The sequence below is a fragment of the Carassius auratus genome, linkage group LG28B (assembly GCF_003368295.1).
Source record: "Carassius auratus strain Wakin linkage group LG28B, ASM336829v1, whole genome shotgun sequence".
In the NCBI taxonomy this organism is placed as follows: Eukaryota; Metazoa; Chordata; class Actinopteri; order Cypriniformes; family Cyprinidae; genus Carassius; species Carassius auratus.
In genome coordinates this window covers 8,515,220-8,528,170 of record NC_039293.1, presented here as the reverse complement: position 1 = coordinate 8,528,170, position 12,951 = coordinate 8,515,220, and the positions used below count along the sequence as shown (strand labels likewise).

The 12,951-nt window shown below is 43.0% G+C and overlaps 1 long non-coding RNA gene across 5 annotated transcripts; it reads left to right on the top strand.

Annotated features, from left to right (window-relative positions):
- On the top strand, positions 1 to 12,951 carry LOC113067491 (uncharacterized). 5 transcript variants are annotated; one of them, XR_003279365.1, is made up of 6 exons: positions 1 to 77; positions 11,165 to 11,213; positions 11,690 to 11,837; positions 11,929 to 12,065; positions 12,471 to 12,598; positions 12,913 to 12,951. It is a non-coding gene; the product is annotated as an uncharacterized LOC113067491 (long non-coding RNA). The 5 variants fall into 5 exon arrangements; XR_003279364.1 differs by lacking the exon at positions 12,913 to 12,951 and having other exon boundaries at positions 12,471 to 12,664; XR_003279363.1 differs by lacking the exons at positions 12,471 to 12,598; positions 12,913 to 12,951 and having other exon boundaries at positions 11,929 to 12,200.

The following is a 12,951-nucleotide window of genomic DNA, read 5'->3' as shown; positions in this document are numbered from 1 at the left end:
GGCAGCGCAGCGCGGGCTGACTGAATTCGAGGTGGAGGTGGATGCCACACACACGCTGTAATATTTGGAGAAATAAGGTTCGTATCAATATATTTATACATTTGACATGTATTTTTAAACATATTTACACACATAACATAATAATGAGCGAACGAGCGATAAAAAGGCAAAGAAATGTGCGACAACAGTCACGTTTACATGACATTAAATGCACCGCCAGATTCGCTCGTTTTGGTTTGCTGGTAATGCCTGCTGGATAGTAAATACGTTTTCTTCAGTTTTTATGTGTTTCACGAGTTCACATCTACGTATATTAATACCGTTAGTTTATGCGTATTTGGCGTGCTGTCCGGGTGGAGGGCTCCGAGCTCGGGATGTGGCCCGAACCCAGAGTACTCCCCCCGGTTGTGGTAAGAGTAGATGGATCTATAAGTGAGGAGAAATGGGGTGGAGGAGGGATGCTGAAAACTGTCAATGAACAGAGATAGGTTCTGCTGTTATTTATACCTTGTCATGAGTTGATTACTGATTGGTCTCCACTTGTGTTAATCAGGTTAATGAACTGCGACTGTTCCTCCCGAACTTTGTTATAAAACAGCATTTCACGAGTTCACATCTACGTATATTAATACCGTAAGTTTATGCGTATTTGGCGTGCTGTCCGGGTGGAGGGCTCCGAGCTCGGGATGTGGCCCGAACCCAGAGTACTCCCCCCAAAAACAAGAGAGCAAAAGGACAGCCGCCAGACTACGAACCCCCCAAAACGCAGAGATTTGGCGGGCTGACGTTTTTAGAAGTATGGTCGTTTGACCAGGAGATCTCGCATTGCCTCTGGCAGAAGTAGAGGAGCAGGCAGGTCCTGTTGGTTAATAGTTGAGGAAGAAGCGGTTACGATGTCGGGAAGACGGGCTCCACCGTCTGCCTGCGAGGTGTAATGATATATTGACTAGATGCGTAATGTATCCACTGGGAGGCTGAGGCTCGCTGGACAGATAGAGGAAACAAATTATATTCCTGCATCCGCTGGAAGACTGGCTCGCTGGATGAAGAACAGAAAGAGATGGATGCATACTGCGTCCACTGGGAGACTGAGGCTCGCTGGACGGGTAGAGGAATGAATAGGTATTTACTGCGTCCGCTGGGACACTAGTGCTCGTTGGACAGACAGAGGAAACCAATAGATATTACTGCGTCCGCTGGAAGACTGGGCTTGCTGGACGAAGAACAGGAAGAGATGGATGCATACTGCGTCCGCTGAGAGACTAGTGCTCGCTGGACAGGCAGAGGAAAAAATATGTATTTACGGTGTCCCCTTGGAGACTGAGGCCCAATGGACAGGTAGAAGGAATTAGATAATTACTGCAGTGCTCGCGGACTGATAGAGGAGACAAATAGGTATTTTCTGTGTCCGCTGGGAGGCTGAGGCTCGCTGGACAGACAGAGGAAAGAAAAATAATAATGAAAAATAGATATTTACTGGGTCCGCTGGGAGACTGAGGCTCGCTGGAAGGACAGTGGAAACGAATAAATATTTACTGCGTCCGCTGAGAGACTCGTGCTCGCTAGACGGACAGTGGAAACAAATAAATATTTACTGCGTCCGCTGAGAGACTGGTGCTCGCTGGACGGACAGTGGAAACGAATAAATATTTACTGCGTCCGCTGAGAGACTGGTGCTCGCTGGACGGACAGTGGAAACGAATAAATATTTACTGCGTCCGCTGAGAGACTCATGCTCGCTGGACGGACAGTGGAAACAAATAAATATTTACTGCGTCCGCTGAGAGACTAGTGCTCGCTGGACGAGCAGTGGAAACGGATAAATATTTACTGCGTCCGCTGAGAGACTCATGCTCGCTGGACGGACAGTGGAAACAAATAAATATTTACTGCGTCCGCTGAGAGACTCATGCTCGCTGGACGGACAGTGGAAACGAATAAATATTTACTGCGTCCTCTGAGAGACTGGTGCTCGCTGGACGGACAGTGGAAACGGATAAATATACTAGTGCTCGCTGGACGGACAGTGGAACGGATAAATATTTACTGCGTCCTCTGAGAGACTGGTGCTCGCTGGACGGACAGTGGAAACGGATAAATATACTAGTGCTCGCTGGACGGACAGTGGAACGGATAAATATTTACTGCGTCCGCTGAGAGACTAGTGCTCGCTGGATGGACTTACTGCGTCCGCTGAGAGACTGGTGCTCGCTGGACGGGCAGTGGAAACGGATAAATATTTACTGCGTCCGGGACTGGTGCTCGCTGGACGGACAGTGGAAACGGATAAATATTTACTGCGTCCGCTGAGAGACTGGTGCTCGCTAGACGGGCAGTGGAAACGAATGAATATTTACTGCGTCCGCTGAGAGACTGGTGCTCGCTGGACGGGCAGTGGAAACGAATGAATATTTACTGCGTCCGCTGAGAGACTCGTGCTCGCTGGACGGACAGTGGAAACGGATAAATATTTACTGCGTCCGCTGAGAGACTCGTGCTCGCTGGACGGGCAGAGGAAACGAATAAATATTTACTGCGTCCGCTGAGAGACTCGTGCTCGCTGGACGGGCAGTGGAAACAAATAAATATTTACTGCGTCTGCTGAGAGACTGGTGCTCGCTGGACGGGCAGTGGAAACAAATAAATATTTACTGCGTCCGCTGAGAGACTGGTGCTCGCTGGACGGGCAGTGGAAACGAATGAATATTTACTGCGTCCGCTGAGAGACTGGTGCTCGCTGGACGGGCAGTGGAAACGAATAAATATTTACTGCGTCCGCTGAGAGACTCGTGCTCGCTGGACGGACAGTGGAAACGGATAAATATTTACTGCGTCCGCTGAGAGACTGGTGCTCGCTGGACGGGCAGTGGAAACGAATAAATATTTACTGCGTCCGCTGAGAGACTCGTGCTCGCTGGACGGGCAGTGGAAACAAATAAATATTTACTGCGTCCGCTGAGAGACTGGTGCTCGCTGGACGGGCAGTGGAAACAAATAAATATTTACTGCGTCCGCTGAGAGACTTTTAAATTAAAATTTTTTATTATGTTTGAAAACGGCGTATTGTGCAGAGGCTAATGCGACTGGGAATGTGGGGCATCAAAGCTGATCATAAACCCTTGTTGAAATTCACGTCGCTTATTGTGAAAACTGAACAGCTTATTTCAGTGAAATGGCTTAACATGATGACTTTTTTTTTTTTTTTTATATATATCTGGCGGAGGTACAGAAAAGGCTCCTGCGGGAGCAGACACTGCTGCGGCAGTGAGGAGATACGAAAGGGGCTCCTGCGGGAGCAGACACTACTGCGGCAGTGAGGAGATACGAAAGGGGCTCCTGCGGGAGCAAGACACTGCTGCGGCAGTGAGGAGATACGGAAAAGGCTCCTGCGGGAGCAGGCACTGCTGCGGCAATGGGGAGATATGGAAAAGGCTCCTGTGGAAGCAGCTCTGCATTTAACCCATCCAAGTGCACACACGGCAGTGAACGCGCACACACCGTGAACGCACACCCGGAGCAGTGGGCAACCATTTATGCTGCGGCGCCCAGGGTGCAGCTGGGGGTTCGGTGCCCTGCTCAAGGACACCTCAGTCATGGCATGGCCGGGCCGTGACTCGAACCCACAACCCTAGGGTTAGGAGTCCACTCTCTAACCACTGGGCCCTGAGTTCCCCCTCCTTGACTGTGGGAAGAGTAGACAGGTTAGTAACATTTTCAACCTTTGTTCATTTTCAACCAATGTGGAGGAAGTTTTTTACAGTATAAAATAAGAGGCAAAAATTATTTTACTATTGTAAATATGAGTTTATGACAGCATTTATAATTAAACCACGGTAGCCATAAATTTACCGTTGTCTGAGACGTCGTAAAATGTTCTTTAGCATCATGACCATAGAATGTAGTTATGGTTCTGCAAGGTTTAGCATGGTTTCCAGAGATCTGGAGCTGATTCTGGGTAGCTCGGTGGTTTGTGACTGTTGTCTCGTGGCGCGCTGTCTTTGAAGGGGCCGTTCACCTATCACGTCTTTTTTTTTTTTTCTTTTTTTTTTCTTCTCAGGCGCGTCCGCACCGCATCGAGTTGAAAACATCTCAACTTTTCAGGATGCCGCAGCGCAAGAATATCAGACCTGAACCAGGAAGTTGGTCACCAGATCACAGGGTAACCAGTTAAATTGCATGGAGGCACCGGAGAGCGCCTAGATGTTCCTCTGAGGTGCTCGCTCATCGCAGTTGTGCTGCCGTGGTACACCATATCGGTTTTGCAAAGGGAACAAAGAGACGTTTTATTTGTCCTCTGTTTAAAGTATTCTCATACTTTTAATAACAGTGGTCTCGGTTTGTGATAGAATGCAACTTCTTCATTCACTGTATGCCATTATGCGAGATGTAAACAGTGTGACGCGTCCACGCATGGCACGCGCGTCGACGTATTTTTTATTTTTTTATTTTTATTTTTTTTAGTCGACGCGTCGTTTCAGCACTAATTAGTGGTGGAAATTATGATTCTTTCTAGAGATTCGTTCATTTTCGGTTCATTCAACAAAATGATTAGTTCAGAGATAATTTCTTCGTTTTACACAGAATATGCCAGCAGGTGGCAAAAGAGTGTATTATGTGTTATGTCTTACGTCAACGAACGCATTCACTTGTTACAAAAACTGATCTGGCTTTATTAAAATGTGTGTATAATCGCGTTCAATATATGAAGTCTAATTGAGTTGTTCAGATGAACAAAGCACAGGGTTTCTTGCCTAATTAGCATTTTAATTGTTTGGTCAGACAGTTTGTATATTATATATTCACATCCATAAATCGGGGATTAACCTTTCTTTTACGGTCTATGGATTAAACGTGGAGTTGCTAAATATCAAAACGAGCGTATGTGCACAGTACTGTACCTATAACTGCGCTTTGCATTTTCGAGATTGACATGCTAAAATAGCAGATTAACCCAGTTTACTCTAATTCATTTTGTTCGCGAACAAGATAAGCTATGTGCCAGTTCATTTAATTCACAAACGACATGTATCCGTTCATTCAGTTCGTTCACGAATTACAAGTGTGCCAGTTCGGTCATTTCACTCACGAACGATAAGATCTCTAGATCTAGTTCAGACTCATATGAAACTCGTTCATTGCGTTACTACATTCAACAAATCACATACTCTGTCACATCTCATACTCGAAGGCTATCGGCTCGATGTCGAGTAATTCTTTGACAGGATGAAACGGTTGTTACTCGGTTCACTGAGCTGCGCATGCGCTGCTTAAAGCGCCGCGCTGCTATGAAGGGAGGAACTTTACTGAACGAGAAATATGAGTCCGTGGATAACATGAACGATTTGTTCGCCTAAAAGATTCGTTCACCTAAAAGATTCGTTCAAAAAGAATGATTCGTTTACGAACGAACCATCACTAGCACTAATGGATACATCTGGAACACTGGTTTCACGTTGTAGTATAGACTGTGGAAACAGAGGCTTCTGAAAACTATGGGAATCATTATGCAATGAAAATCATTATGTCTGTAAAACATACCAACAGACATGATTATGGCAATAACGTTAATTGCAGTTATGTGCTATTCACTTACAAGCAGTTCTAACGATATTTACTTGCATGCTTTCATATTACGGTCCTAGAAAAACTCACAATTTACTCACACTGCTGTCCTGCGGCAAAACGAGGGTATAATGATCACGCCAGTAGATGGTGAAATATGTCCCCAAGAAAATTTGTCCTGCCAGAATAATGCATGAAACTTGTCTGTAAAACCTCAGTGAGGTTTAAACATGCACGGTAAGGCAGATGATATCTTTGGACATTTCAGTGTGGATGATGACTACCTCATGGCCTGATTTAACAAACTTTAAGCCTCCTTTCCACAGCACGCGACATTTGTACACGATTGTCACATTTCTCCCTCTCGCGGCAGGCGTGCTTAACTTTCAAACTGGTCGTGCAGTAGCCCTAACTGTTACCTTGACATGTTCACCATGGTAAAATTAATAATTTGAATGAATATAATGTATAATGTATGAATACATCGTCACAAATCAGATTACCCCCTAAATAAAAACAGTAGGTTTTATGGGGCTAATCACGTAAATAATGGTTTAATAATTATTTCTGCCATAATTATTATGAACCACCATTTTACATAAATGATGTTGAAGAATAATGTCAAGGTTAACAAAATATAGGTAATTCTGACCTCGCACCGAAAGATCACATCCGGTCGGGCGTTTGCACACGGCCTGGTCGCAGAAGTTTAAATATTTGAACGCATCCGAGGCTCAATTTGGATCTGAATTTCCACATACATATGTGATCGGAACTCCACGCGGCTCTCGCACTACTTCTGGCCGCAAACCTGTATTTGCCGTCTTCATCTGAAAATGTATTGATTTATGACGCACGGTCTGCGCCGCTAGAGGAGGCGGCCTCAAACTGCGCCTCGGCCGGAAAAAGCCGCGGTGAAAGGCTGAGCCGCTGCGGGAAGTGAAAGAGGCTTGCTGCAGTACGAACTGAGGAGCGGGCTGGTTGAATGCCTGCTGGTGCTGCGATTCCAGCGCTCAAAGAGAGCCCGGTCTTGATCGGATCAATTGTGGTGTCAAGCGAGGCGAGCTTGAACTTTGCACGGTCTATTGGCCACGACGTGTGGCTTGGCACGAAGAGCAGCTGTCGCGATGACGTTTGATGGTGCTCAACGGCCGTGTTTAATGATCATGGTCAGCAAAGTAGCAGATCTGAAAAATCACCGGTATGGATCTCCTTGTTGGAAGGAAGAGTTCATCTGTGATAAGATGACAGACAGCGCGAACCGGGATGCTGAAAACTGTCAATGAACAGAGATAGGTTCTGCTGTTATTTATACCTTGTCATGAGTTGATTACTGATTGGTCTCCACTTGTGTTAATCAGGTTAATGAACTGCGACTGTTCCTCCCGAACTTTGTTATAAAACAGCATTAAACGACCCTTTCGTCAAAGTCTTACGTTTCTTCTTAACTGTTAAATGACATCATTTACTTCAAATGGGGAGATATGGAAAAGGCTCCTGTGGAAGCAGCTCTGCATTTAACCCATCCAAGTGCACACACGGCAGTGAACGCGCACACACCGTGAACGCACACCCGGAGCAGTGGGCAACCATTTATGCTGCGGCGCCCAGGGTGCAGCTGGGGGTTCGGTGCCCTGCTCAAGGACACCTCAGTCATGGCATGGCCGGGCCGTGACTCGAACCCACAACCCTAGGGTTAGGAGTCCACTCTCTAACCACTGGGCCCTGAGTTCCCCCTCCTTGACTGTGGGAAGAGTAGACAGGTTAGTAACATTTTCAACCTTTGTTCATTTTCAACCAATGTGGAGGAAGTTTTTTACAGTATAAAATAAGAGGCAAAAATTATTTTACTATTGTAAATATGAGTTTATGACAGCATTTATAATTAAACCACGGTAGCCATAAATTTACCATTGTCTGAGACGTCGTAAAATGTTCTTTAGCATCATGACCATAGAATGTAGTTATGGTTCTGCAAGGTTTAGCATGGTTTCCAGAGATCTGGAGCTGATTCTGGGTAGCTCGGTGGTTTGTGACTGTTGTCTCGTGGCGCGCTGTCTTTGAAGGGGCCGTTCACCTATCACGTCTTTTTTTTTTTTTTTTTTCTCAGGCGCGTCCGCACCGCATCGAGTTGAAAACATCTCAACTTTTCAGGATGCCGCAGCGCAAGAATATCAGACCTGAACCAGGAAGTTGGTCACCAGATCACAGGGTAACCAGTTAAATTGCATGGAGGCACCGGAGAGCGCCTAGATGTTCCTCTGAGGTGCTCGCTCATCGCAGTTGTGCTGCCGTGGTACACCATATCGGTTTTGCAAAGGGAACAAAGAGACGTTTTATTTGTCCTCTGTTTAAAGTATTCTCATACTTTTAATAACAGTGGTCTCGGTTTGTGATAGAATGCAACTTCTTCATTCACTGTATGCCATTATGCGAGATGTAAACAGTGTGACGCGTCCACGCATGGCACGCGCGTCGACGTATTTTTTATTTTTTTATTTTTATTTTTTTTAGTCGACGTAAGCGATGATGTCGACGCGTCGTTTCAGCACTAATTAGTGGTGGAAATTATGATTCTTTCTAGAGATTCGTTCATTTTCGGTTCATTCAACAAAATGATTAGTTCAGAGATAATTTCTTCGTTTTACACAGAATATGCCAGCAGGTGGCAAAAGAGTGTATTATGTGTTATGTCTTACGTCAACGAACGCATTCACTTGTTACAAAAACTGATCTGGCTTTATTAAAATGTGTGTATAATCGCGTTCAATATATGAAGTCTAATTGAGTTGTTCAGATGAACAAAGCACAGGGTTTCTTGCCTAATTAGCATTTTAATTGTTTGGTCAGACAGTTTGTATATTATATATTCACATCCATAAATCGGGGATTAACCTTTCTTTTACGGTCTATGGATTAAACGTGGAGTTGCTAAATATCAAAACGAGCGTATGTGCACAGTACTGTACCTATAACTGCGCTTTGCATTTTCGAGATTGACATGCTAAAATAGCAGATTAACCCAGTTTACTCTAATTCATTTTGTTCGCGAACAAGATAAGCTATGTGCCAGTTCATTTAATTCACAAACGACATGTATCCGTTCATTCAGTTCGTTCACGAATTACAAGTGTGCCAGTTCGGTCATTTCACTCACGAACGATAAGATCTCTAGATCTAGTTCAGACTCATATGAAACTCGTTCATTGCGTTACTACATTCAACAAATCACATACTCTGTCACATCTCATACTCGAAGGCTATCGGCTCGATGTCGAGTAATTCTTTGACAGGATGAAACGGTTGTTACTCGGTTCACTGAGCTGCGCATGCGCTGCTTAAAGCGCCGCGCTGCTATGAAGGGAGGAACTTTACTGAACGAGAAATATGAGTCCGTGGATAACATGAACGATTTGTTCGCCTAAAAGATTCGTTCACCTAAAAGATTCGTTCAAAAAGAATGATTCGTTTACGAACGACACATCACTAGCACTAATGGATACATCTGGAACACTGGTTTCACGTTGTAGTATAGACTGTGGAAACAGAAGCTTCTGAAAACTATGGGAATCATTATGCAATGAAAATCATTATGTCTGTAAAACATACCAACAGACATGATTATGGCAATAACGTTAATTGCAGTTATGTGCTATTCACTTACAAGCAGTTCTAACGATATTTACTTGCATGCTTTCATATTACGGTCCTAGAAAAACTCACAATTTACTCACACTGCTGTCCTGCGGCAAAACGAGGGTATAATGATCACGCCAGTAGATGGTGAAATATGTCCCCAAGAAAATTTGTCCTGCCAGAATAATGCATGAAACTTGTCTGTAAAACCTCAGTGAGGTTTAAACATGCACGGTAAGGCAGATGATATCTTTGGACATTTCAGTGTGGATGATGACTACCTCATGGCCTGATTTAACAAACTTTAAGCCTCCTTTCCACAGCACGCGACATTTGTACACGATTGTCACATTTCTCCCTCTCGCGGCAGGCGTGCTTAACTTTCAAACTGGTCGTGCAGTAGCCCTAACTGTTACCTTGACATGTTCACCATGGTAAAGTTAATAATTTGAATGAATATAATGTATAATGTATGAATACATCGTCACAAATCAGATTACCCCCTAAATAAAAACAGTAGGTTTTATGGGGCTAATCACGTAAATAATGGTTTAATAATTATTTCTGCCATAATTATTATGAACCACCATTTTACATAAATGATGTTGAAGAATAATGTCAAGGTTAACAAAATATAGGTAATTCTGACCTCGCACCGAAAGATCACATCCGGTCGGGCGTTTGCACACGGCCTGGTCGCAGAAGTTTAAATATTTGAACGCATCCGAGGCTCAATTTGGATCTGAATTTCCACATACATATGTGATCGGAACTCCACGCGGCTCTCGCACTACTTCTGGCCGCAAACCTGTATTTGCCGTCTTCATCTGAAAATGTATTGATTTATGACGCACGGTCTGCGCCGCTAGAGGAGGCGGCCTCAAACTGCGCCTCGGCCGGAAAAAGCCGCGGTGAAAGGCTGAGCCGCTGCGGGAAGTGAAAGAGGCTTGCTGCAGTACGAACTGAGGAGCGGGCTGGTTGAATGCCTGCTGGTGCTGCGATTCCAGCGCTCAAAGATAGCCCGGTCTTGATCGGATCAATTGTGGTGTCAAGCGAGGCGAGCTTGAACTTTGCACGGTCTATTGGCCACGACGTGTGGCTTGGCACGAAGAGCAGCTGTCGCGATGACGTTTGATGGTGCTCAACGGCCGTGTTTAATGATCATGGTCAGCAAAGTAGCAGATCTGAAAAATCACCGGTATGGATCTCCTTGTTGGAAGGAAGAGTTCGTCTGTGATAAGATGACAGACAGCGCGAACCGGGATGCTGAAAACTGTCAATGAACAGAGATAGGTTCTGCTGTTATTTATACCTTGTCATGAGTTGATTACTGATTGGTCTCCACTTGTGTTAATCAGGTTAATGAACTGCGACTGTTCCTCCCGAACTTTGTTATAAAACAGCATTAAACGACCCTTTCGTCAAAGTCTTACGTTTCTTCTTAACTGTTAAATGACATCATTTACTTCAAAGTCCATTAAGTCAATTAATTTCAATGCCACGAGATCAATGTGATGTAAACATGCATTCCTTGCCTTGCCCATCCCCCATCTTACTGCATGCAGTGCTAAGTCAAAACAACCCAATTTTTGGGTCATCTGTCGCGGGCATATTTTGGATCGTTACAGGAGAAATTATTTTAAAAACAAACAGACTTCAGCCTTTTTTTCTGGTGAAATAAAGGTTTGTATTGGTCTTTTTATTGTTGAATCGTTACCGATTGGCAAAAATGTCCCATTCTGATTTTAAAATCTCACTTAATGTTATATGATAGATCATAAAGCATCCTGCATTTGCAAGCACCAGAGATAACGTTAGCTATTTTTTTTCTGATGCGTTTCGGGGTTTTTTTTCACAATAAAAATAAATTTCTAATCATTTATTCATTTAATAAATGTATTATTATTTGAAATCCAGGTAAGTGTCAATTAATCTTGGACTAAAATATATTGTTTTTTCCCCTCAGACCCGCTCTTGACTGTCCTTGGTGGCAAATCCACAGCCTTTCGCTGGAGGTGACACTTTTATCTCATCTAATTTGAATGATTGCCATACATTGATCATAATAAAATTACCATAAACCATAAAAAACAGCTGTTACTATTATTAAAAAGATCCGGTAAAGTTATTGTGGTTATACCCGTTTAGTTAAAGGGTTAACGTTACTTCACCCAATAATCAAAATTATGTCATTAATAAGTCACCCTCATGTTGTTCCAAACCTGTGAGACCGTGAAACTGTCTTCCGAAGATGAACGGAGGTCTTACTGGTTTGGAACGACTTGTGAGCAAATTATGAGCAAAGTGAAATGTTAAGCAGTATAATTCAGGAATCAGTTTGCATGGAGTTTAGAAACATTCAGGATTTACTAGTTAAAGTGTTGAAAAGCTCTGAAGAGTATTTCTGTTTTTATGGAAACTAATCCTTTTACATGTAAAAAATGTTCATAAGCCTCTATTTGATTAACAGCATTGTTATTTCTTTGTCCAGTAGAATCAACCGTATCTGAAGAGAGAGCTGAGGAAATTAAACAATGGCTGAGAAACAACACACAGCCCATCAGCCAGGTGGAACAGTACATCTGAAAAATATGTTTGAGATCCTCCATGAGTTTCCTCGGCTAACTACCTCAGGCATGGTATGTTAACATAATGTCTTTGTCATATGGTAACATGAGTTATATTAAGTCTTTTTTGAGAAGTTTTTTTTTTTGTAATTTTTGCTTTTAGATTGCACAGGACTTTCACATTTTACATCAAGATGAAGCCCCAAAACTGTTTGAAAAATGGCTGGTATACTGACAGGATCTTGCTTTTTGCGAAGCGAGAAGCAAAGCTTTCATGTACAGCTGAAGAAATGACAGAAGGTTAAAATGTTTCTACAATATTTTGATATTATGGGCCAGATTTACTAATAGCTTGCACCATAGTACTGTCAGGATTACTAAAGAAATGCAGTGATGAAAAATTGGGCACATTTTTTTTGCAACTAACATTACTGCATATTTGTTTATATATTTTAACCCATTTTTGTGCTTGGCAATAATGCTGCTAGAAAATGCAGGATATGTTGGTCATTATGTGTCTGTGTTTTTTTTTATTTGCATATTGTCAGTGGATCAACAGCACAACTTTACACTTCATTCTACACTTTTATGGGATTTTGGACTCACGCTAATTTGACCTGTTTAGTAAATCTGGCCTTATATTCTCAATGACAACTTGCTACTGTTTTTACTAGTGTTGATGAATGTAATATTATTTTCCTACAGATGCAAAGGGAAATCTTGCACTAAAGCTGTTACCTGTTTTTCTTCTACCTCCACCCTACAAAATTGGCAGAAAAACAGTCCGACCCAGCAATGATGAAAGCAAAAAAGCTTTCATTGACATTCAGCCTGTAAGTACGACTTACAGAAATTTACTTCAATCATTTAATGACTTCACCAGGTTGAATACACTACCATTCAAAAGTTTGTGATCGGTATGATTTTTTAAATGTTTTTAAATCAAGTCTCTTCTGCTTGCAAAGGCATTTATTTGATCCAAATACAGCAAAAATAGTAATGTTGTGAAATATTGTTACAATAAATTAATATTTGCTATTGATTGAATAAACAGTTTCGAATGAATCCCCAACCCACCACCCATACCCACACCCCTGACACTCCCATTCTGTTTCACCTTTATGCATTTGCATTATCTGTCCTTTAGGTTGGAACAAATATGGAGTACCTCCAGCAGGCTGAAGCA